This window comes from Amaranthus tricolor, chromosome 5, assembly GCF_026212465.1.
Source record: "Amaranthus tricolor cultivar Red isolate AtriRed21 chromosome 5, ASM2621246v1, whole genome shotgun sequence".
In the NCBI taxonomy this organism is placed as follows: domain Eukaryota; kingdom Viridiplantae; phylum Streptophyta; class Magnoliopsida; order Caryophyllales; family Amaranthaceae; genus Amaranthus; species Amaranthus tricolor.
In genome coordinates this window covers 8264449-8272006 of record NC_080051.1, presented here as the reverse complement: position 1 = coordinate 8272006, position 7558 = coordinate 8264449, and positions in this window count along the sequence as shown.

The window sequence follows — 7558 nt, the reverse complement described above, 5'->3', positions numbered from 1 at the left end:
AAGGTCATGGATGTTCTGTTATAGGGAAGAACAAATCATAAATACTAATGTTTCCTCTCGAGCAACAAAAGCTTCCTAAAACATACTCAACTACCTATTCTCATGGAGTTAAGTACATTTTAAGGTATGTAGCACACATTCAACATTTCCATTTAAAATATCTACCTATTCTCATGGAGATGATTCAATTTTTAAGCATAGATTATCGTTGAAAATCGACTCTCGCCCTCAATTCAACGACACTACAACATGATAGAAAAATCCATCTTAAACCATAAACAACACAACCAAGCGAAAGGTGAAGAAAGCAATTTTGCATAAATGGTGATAATGTCTAGCCTAAGCAAAAATAAACTACTCACTCATACACATATTGAAATTGTAAATTGCAAACAAGCCAAGAACCATAGATGAATGAATTAAACTAGAGTACTCTAAAAAGATGAATGCAATATAAGTTGAAGAACTATAACACCCCTGAATTTTGAGTCACTAAACTATATTATATTATATAATAATTCTATCAAAATTTCGACAAAGTTCCATGTAACGCCCCGAATTTCCAACCCCTTAAACGAAACCAAAAATTATGAAGGAAGGGAGAAATTCGGGTGTTACATAAAAGAAAAGGGAAAATAATTAAAATAAACGCTAAGGATTAATTAAAAAGGTGGGTAAGTGGGAATTTCGGCAGCATCTCTGCTAAAAACTAAGGATGTGACAAGGTTATCTAAATGGATAACATAACGAAACTAATCTAAGGCCTTTAATGCCTTTCAAAAATATCTCATGGCGGAAAGAATCATCGGCGGCTTCTCAAATCATCAACTCTAACGAGGATCGTGGTTTCAGTGTTAACGCATCGGTTTGACGAATACCAAAGAAGTATTATAACTACTATACATCCAAAAGCTACGAAGCGAAACTACGGATCATACAAGGAGTCACATGACTCCATAAGAAGGAATTATACAATCCCAAAAGAAAACATTACAAGTCATATAGAAGCTACAAGCATTAGGTAACTTGTACACAATTATTACGATTGTAATCCGCTCTTTCCCCCAATGCAAAGCAAAAGAAGCTCCTATACCTGTCATGTGAAGCTATGATCCTCCTGCTGCTTAACATAATGACCATAGTCAGATGTGTCATAGCAGGAACATCATAAAGAGTCATGAACAAACAATAACAAACACATACACGTCAGTAATAAATGAACTTATAACAATTAGAGTCATTGAACAAAACTATAGACAACGATATAATATGGCAATAACGAGTCTACTCATCTGTCTCAACACATCTATTTACTCATAACTTCTCTTTCAAACTACTAATCTCTCGAAGTATATTCAAAGGTAGTGGATCTTTTCTCTATTCATGGCATACGGACACGGCCAAGGGCGTTATCGGCCATCCAGCGCCCATGGCAACGTATGAGCTCAAGCCCCCTCCACCTGACCCTCTCGGGTCCTAAACCAGTGAAGAGGCCACCATATTGGGGATTGCATGGCCCGCATGGTAAAACCTCGGTCAAGGGGTGGTATCGGCCATCCGTCGCCCAATGACACAAGCATGCTCATACCCCCCTTACGGTGATCCCGTCGGATCTCACCTAGGGGACTACTAAATCAATCGGACATAATCCAGTTGAGTCACGCCAACTAATCAAAATCAAGGCTCAATAAGTAGGAAATCACTTCGATACCACACACAACCATGGTGCGTTCTCTATTATATAGAAATCTGTTCTCATAGTCTCCTAATGCTTTCATTCTACTTGCGTATATCACTATTATGACTATTGGTTAGCATAGTTTACTTTCTGGCACTCTATAATTCTAATACGATGAATATAATCATGAAATATTGATAATACTTTGAAAAGATGAATATGATAATCAATTACTGCGTGTACGAACCTACAAGCGTCACTGCACGACCAAAAGTTACAAAAATCACCCAACTAAGGTTCTATTTTCCTCTTATGAATTGGGAACCTATACAAATTAGGAATAAAACTAATAAGTTCCCATACCTACTTTGTCATACCATCTAAAAGCCAAAGTAACCACTATCATCCATTCATGACAAGTTTTCAATTACTTCTAGCACGTACACATCTCATTCAACACCAAGCATAATCGTCAATTCAACAATAACACATGTTTTTCTATCGACAAAGAATAAAAGGATTATGTCAATTGTTTCATTACACCCGCTAACTTTGAGTTATAACGATTCACATTATCTTAAAATAAAACGACGATTCACACTTAGTGCTAATATGACGATAAGAACAAATCTTAAGGTTATCACATCGCAATATCACTTATTATATTCTCCAAGGTTTGAAAGAACTAAAATCAAGACATCATAACAAGTAATTTTAAAAATTCTCAACATGTTGACACCATGTGTCATAGCCTTACTAATATCATTTAATTATAACGTCGATAACCTAACGAGAGTACTTGTAATCAACATTAATAATTTCTTTTACTTGAACAAGAACAATTAAGACTACCATGCCTAACAAAACTCCCACATTCAACACAAATAAAGTTACTCATGTACTAAGACACCATCAAAATAGCACACAACCATTATTTTCATTCATACTTCAAACTCTAAGTCATAAATATGGTAAATTCAACAAACGCACTCTTACCCATAAAAAGATTCAATGAAAATAATACAAAGTTCAACACTTTTCATTTATATTTTAAAAACCCAATTTATAAGTACATTCAAATCATCAATCAAATTCTTACCCATAACAAGATTCAATGAAATTAACACAAAATCAACACCAAACTCACAATCTTTATAAAATTTTAATTAGCACTACAAAAAAAATAAAAAAGGGAAAGAGGAGATGACTCACAATGGTGAAACTAGAAAAAGGGGGTGAAAGGCAAATGGTTGATGTGGTGGTGGTGAGTGTGACAGTGGAGGTTGGACAATCGGTTGTCACAGCCGCTGCTAGTGGTTGTTTTGCAGCTCAGCTGCCGATGGTGGGTGAGAAGGAACGCAGCCTTATGCTGCTGCTGTGAGGGTGCAACGTAGCCTGCTGCTGGCTGCTCGTGGAGGGGGAGGCACGCCTGCTGCTGCGGTGGCTGCCGACTGTTCGTGGGCTGAACCGTGAGTGAGAGGGGATTGAGAGAAGAGGAGAGGGAAGAGAAGGGGTTGGGAGTGACGGCTATGCTTGAAAATTTAGGGTTTCATGGCTTATTATTATTATTATTATTATTATTATTATTATTATTATTATTATTATTATTAATATTATTATTATTATTTATTTATTTATTTTTAACTCGATTTATTTTTCTTGCGAGACCTAACTAAGAGACTCACCTTCGTGGGCTCACACATTTTAATAATATAATCATTTGATTCGAACCTCTTTATTTTAGAAATCGTAACTATATTTTTAATATTTGTACATAAGTTAACATCTATGAAAGAAATTTTTTTAAAATTGTGACCTGGAAATATAAGTATATAAGTTAACTATTTGGAAATCCGGGTACCCGCTTTTTCGGATACCTAAAAATCTGACTTGGTTTCGACCCTATTTAAACAGGGTCGGAAACCGGATACCCGATTTTATTTATTTAAAATTGTGTTGTTTTTCCTTATTTCTTTTAACATTTTTTAAAATAAAATTCGAATTCTAAGTTGTTTACATGATAGATTTTACCTAATTTAGAATTTTATTTTTTTTAAATTGGAGCTAAATTAGGCAAAATATTTATGTAATTTATTTTAGCAATTTCATAGTCACTTAGAATTTGTTACATATAATTGAATGAAAAAGTGATGTATTTGATAAATAATTTTAAAAATTCAATATTCAATTTTTTCTTAAAAAATCATGTATTCGATAAATTTAATCACGATAATATATACTTACATATTCTATGAAGTAATATTTTTATATATTCTATAATAATAAATTCGTGTATTGTACGGGTTTTTATACTAGTAATAAGATAAAACTAAGTAACGCAATATCTTTACTAACTAGCTATTAGTATGGTGATCCTAATTAAATTCTAATTATCAAGAATAATTTTACTAAATTTACAATCTAATTGCCAATACCACGTTAAGAATAAATCAAATTCTTGAGCTGATCATCAGATGAGATATTTTATGGAACATGCTATCAATCTAATAACTGAAAACACTTATTTTGAAATACGCCGTTTGAAGGACAATAATAGAATATAATTTAACACATATACTTTGAATTTTAACACATTAAATTTTTTTAAGGTAAAATGATTATATTATATTTAATTATATCAGATATATTAAGAATATGCATTTTAATTTTTTTTTTAAAAAAAAATCGGATACCGAATACCCGATTTTACTATAATTGATATCCGGATCCGAGCCGAATATCCGATTTATAAACCGGGTACCCGATCCGAAATACCCAATTTTGACAAATCGGGTGAATTATCCGTTTTTTAAACCGGATACCGGATAATCCGGGTTGGGTTTTACAAACCGGGTTTTTTGAACACCCCTACCATCAGGTATAATATAAGAAACTTCAAAAATTGGACGAAATGTGAAAATCAACTCCGCTCGACTCGAGCCATCTCGCTCGACCTGGTCTAGTGGATGCTTTGTACCCCTGAATTACATCCTGCTAGAGCTGTTAAAAAGTGACCAGACTCGAAAATCCGAACCGAAATGGAAAGTAAACCGACCCGAAAATGTGTTCCTTTTTTTGGTTTATTGAACCGACAATACCCGAACCGAAATTGTAACCGAACCGGTTGACAACCGAAAATGGGAAAGCTGAACCCGAGCTGTAACCGATTTTTGTAACCGACACATAACCGTTAACCGAGATTACCCGAACCTAATAATGACCGACCCAAGTCATATCCGACCTGAATCATGCTCGAAACCGAATTCTATCCGGCTAAAACCGACTTAACCCGAACGAATTTTAGATCGAACTGCTGTAAACCTGAACCAATTCTTAACATAGAAATATGATAGACTCATATTCAATCATCTTATTTGTTAATCTAATAAAGTGTTAGATAATTTAAAAAATTAAATTTTATAAATACATGGTTTCTTATATTTAGAGTTAATAATCAATGGTCAATGTTTATTTAACTACTTTTAATCGAATTAGATGAATATCGATAGAACTTTATAATTTTAATTTTCGGTCAAACAAGTAAAAGTAACAAAGTAATAATGATTACTAATTGATTTGCATTTTAACTATTTTGCTTTAAATAAAGGGAATCTTGTCATCAATTAAAAATTGACTAACAACTTAATTTGATATTGATTCGATCGATAGTAATTAGTAATACGTAGCTGAATTTTGCTTTTTTTAAAAAAAAACTCGAATCCGATCTGTACCGGACAAAACCGAACCAATTAGTAATCGATGACAACCTGAGACCGATTGACACTCGACACGAACTTCAACCGACACCGAACTGATGCTAACCCCACAGCTTGAATAACTAATCTCCAACCGAACCGTGACTAACCGATTCGACCCGAGTGTGACCCGTTGTAACACACAGCCGAAAAATAATCGATCCGAAATGCAACCGAACCGAATGACACCCGTCCGAAACCGACCCGATCACCCGAATGAACACCTCTACATCCTGCTAATGATTAGAAGCTATTGGAAGTTTGACTTTAGCTCGCTCGACCGGAGCCACCTCGCTTGACTGGTCGAGCGACTTTCAGGAATGTGATACTCAGCTTCTGATCTCAAGTAGATGCTTCTGGACTGCTCGAGCTACCTTGACTCGAGGTAATTTTGGTCGAGTGGGCTTTAGAATGGTCTACTTTGACTTCTTTTGCTTGCTCTTGTGGCTTGGCTCTTGATGTTTCACTTCTTTGAGCCCTCCGTGTTTAGATGAGCAATGTATGCAACAAAAAGGCTATTTTGTACTCGGTTTTGATGATAAGATCCTGAAATGAAATAAAAAACCAAAGCAACAAAAACAAGCGTAAAATAAAATAACATATAGTTTCCTCACGCTAAACGAGCTACTTATAGGAGTAAAAATAAAGATAAAATGTAGCTAACAAACTCTCTTAAACCAAACCCTTGCTTGTCCTCAAGCAAGCATTGTATTAACATAAAGGGAAAAGTTCGGGAACCAACATAGGTGCACATGAATAATCTAACAACAGCTATGATCATGAACGCACAAGCCACAATTTTCAAAAGATTGAAATGTGATCTTGTTCTACAAATTATTTTCAAAACAAGTTGTCAAGCAATGACCTTACCATACTGAGTCTAAGACTCCTAAACCAATCATAATGGAAATTAAATGAACCACACTTTGTTGGGTATGTGGCTGAGGATGAAAAAGATAATTTATAGAACTATCTTGGAGTTATACTCATTCTATCATCTTATGGCTCAATGAAAAAGGATGTGACCATCTCTACCGAAATTGAGGGCGTGACAACGATGGGTAAATAAATAACACATCTACTAATCAAAGGCTTCAATGCCTTCCGAAAAAATTATGTCACGACGGAATGAGTCATCGTCGGCTCCTCAAAATATTAACTCCAACACGAATCGTGGTTCCAATGTCAATGCATCGGTTTGACGACTACAAAAAGAAGTATTCTTACGGCCATACATTCAAAAAAAACTACGCAACGGAACTATAACCATACAAGGAGTCTCATGGCGCCCTACAAAAGAAGATGAGAAATGAGATTTTGGTCGTGCAGATCTGGTTTTAAAACGAATTCTATCAGAAATTGCTTCCTGCTCGATCGAGCTAGCTCGCTCGACCTGTCGAGCGAAGTACAGTTCTCATTTTTTTTTGCATTATGTTCTTCTACTGAGCATTTTGGAAATCAATTGCTTAATTGCTCGAGTGGTCGAGCGAGCTATAAAAAGGTTGCTCGAATAGTCGTGCGAATCCCCTGTTCCATTATCTGATGCCTGCTGTTTCCTCAACCCGAGCCAAATTTGCTCGGCAGTTCGAGCGGGGTATTTTTCAGCTGATTTCGCATTCTGACTACCTGCAGTGCAATGCTATATTTAAAATACCCTTTTGCTCGACCCTACAGCACCAGTTCAGCAGATTTCTCAGTTTTATGCACACCATGAACAACTCAACTATCAAATCCTACATCCATCAACTTAGTAAAAGCAAGCTATATAAAATATGATACATAAATGTCAACAAAAACAAGAAATAAAAGTAAGAATACACAAAAACATACCAAAGTTAGGTTGCCTCCCAACAAGCGCTTGTTTAAGGTCGTTAGCTAGACCCTTGCGCATTATTTATTCAGAACACATGGGGGCTTAAGCGACATTACCACTGGCCCTACTAAAGGCTCACACGCGCCATAGCGTTTGACACGTTGACCATTGACCTTAAATGTTTCCCCTTTCGCATTTGACAGCTTAATGGAACCATAGGGGAATACCCTTCTGATCTTGAATGGTCCCGTCCAACGTGACTTCAGTTTTCATGAGAATAGCCTCAAATAGGAGTTGAATAGTAACACCAAC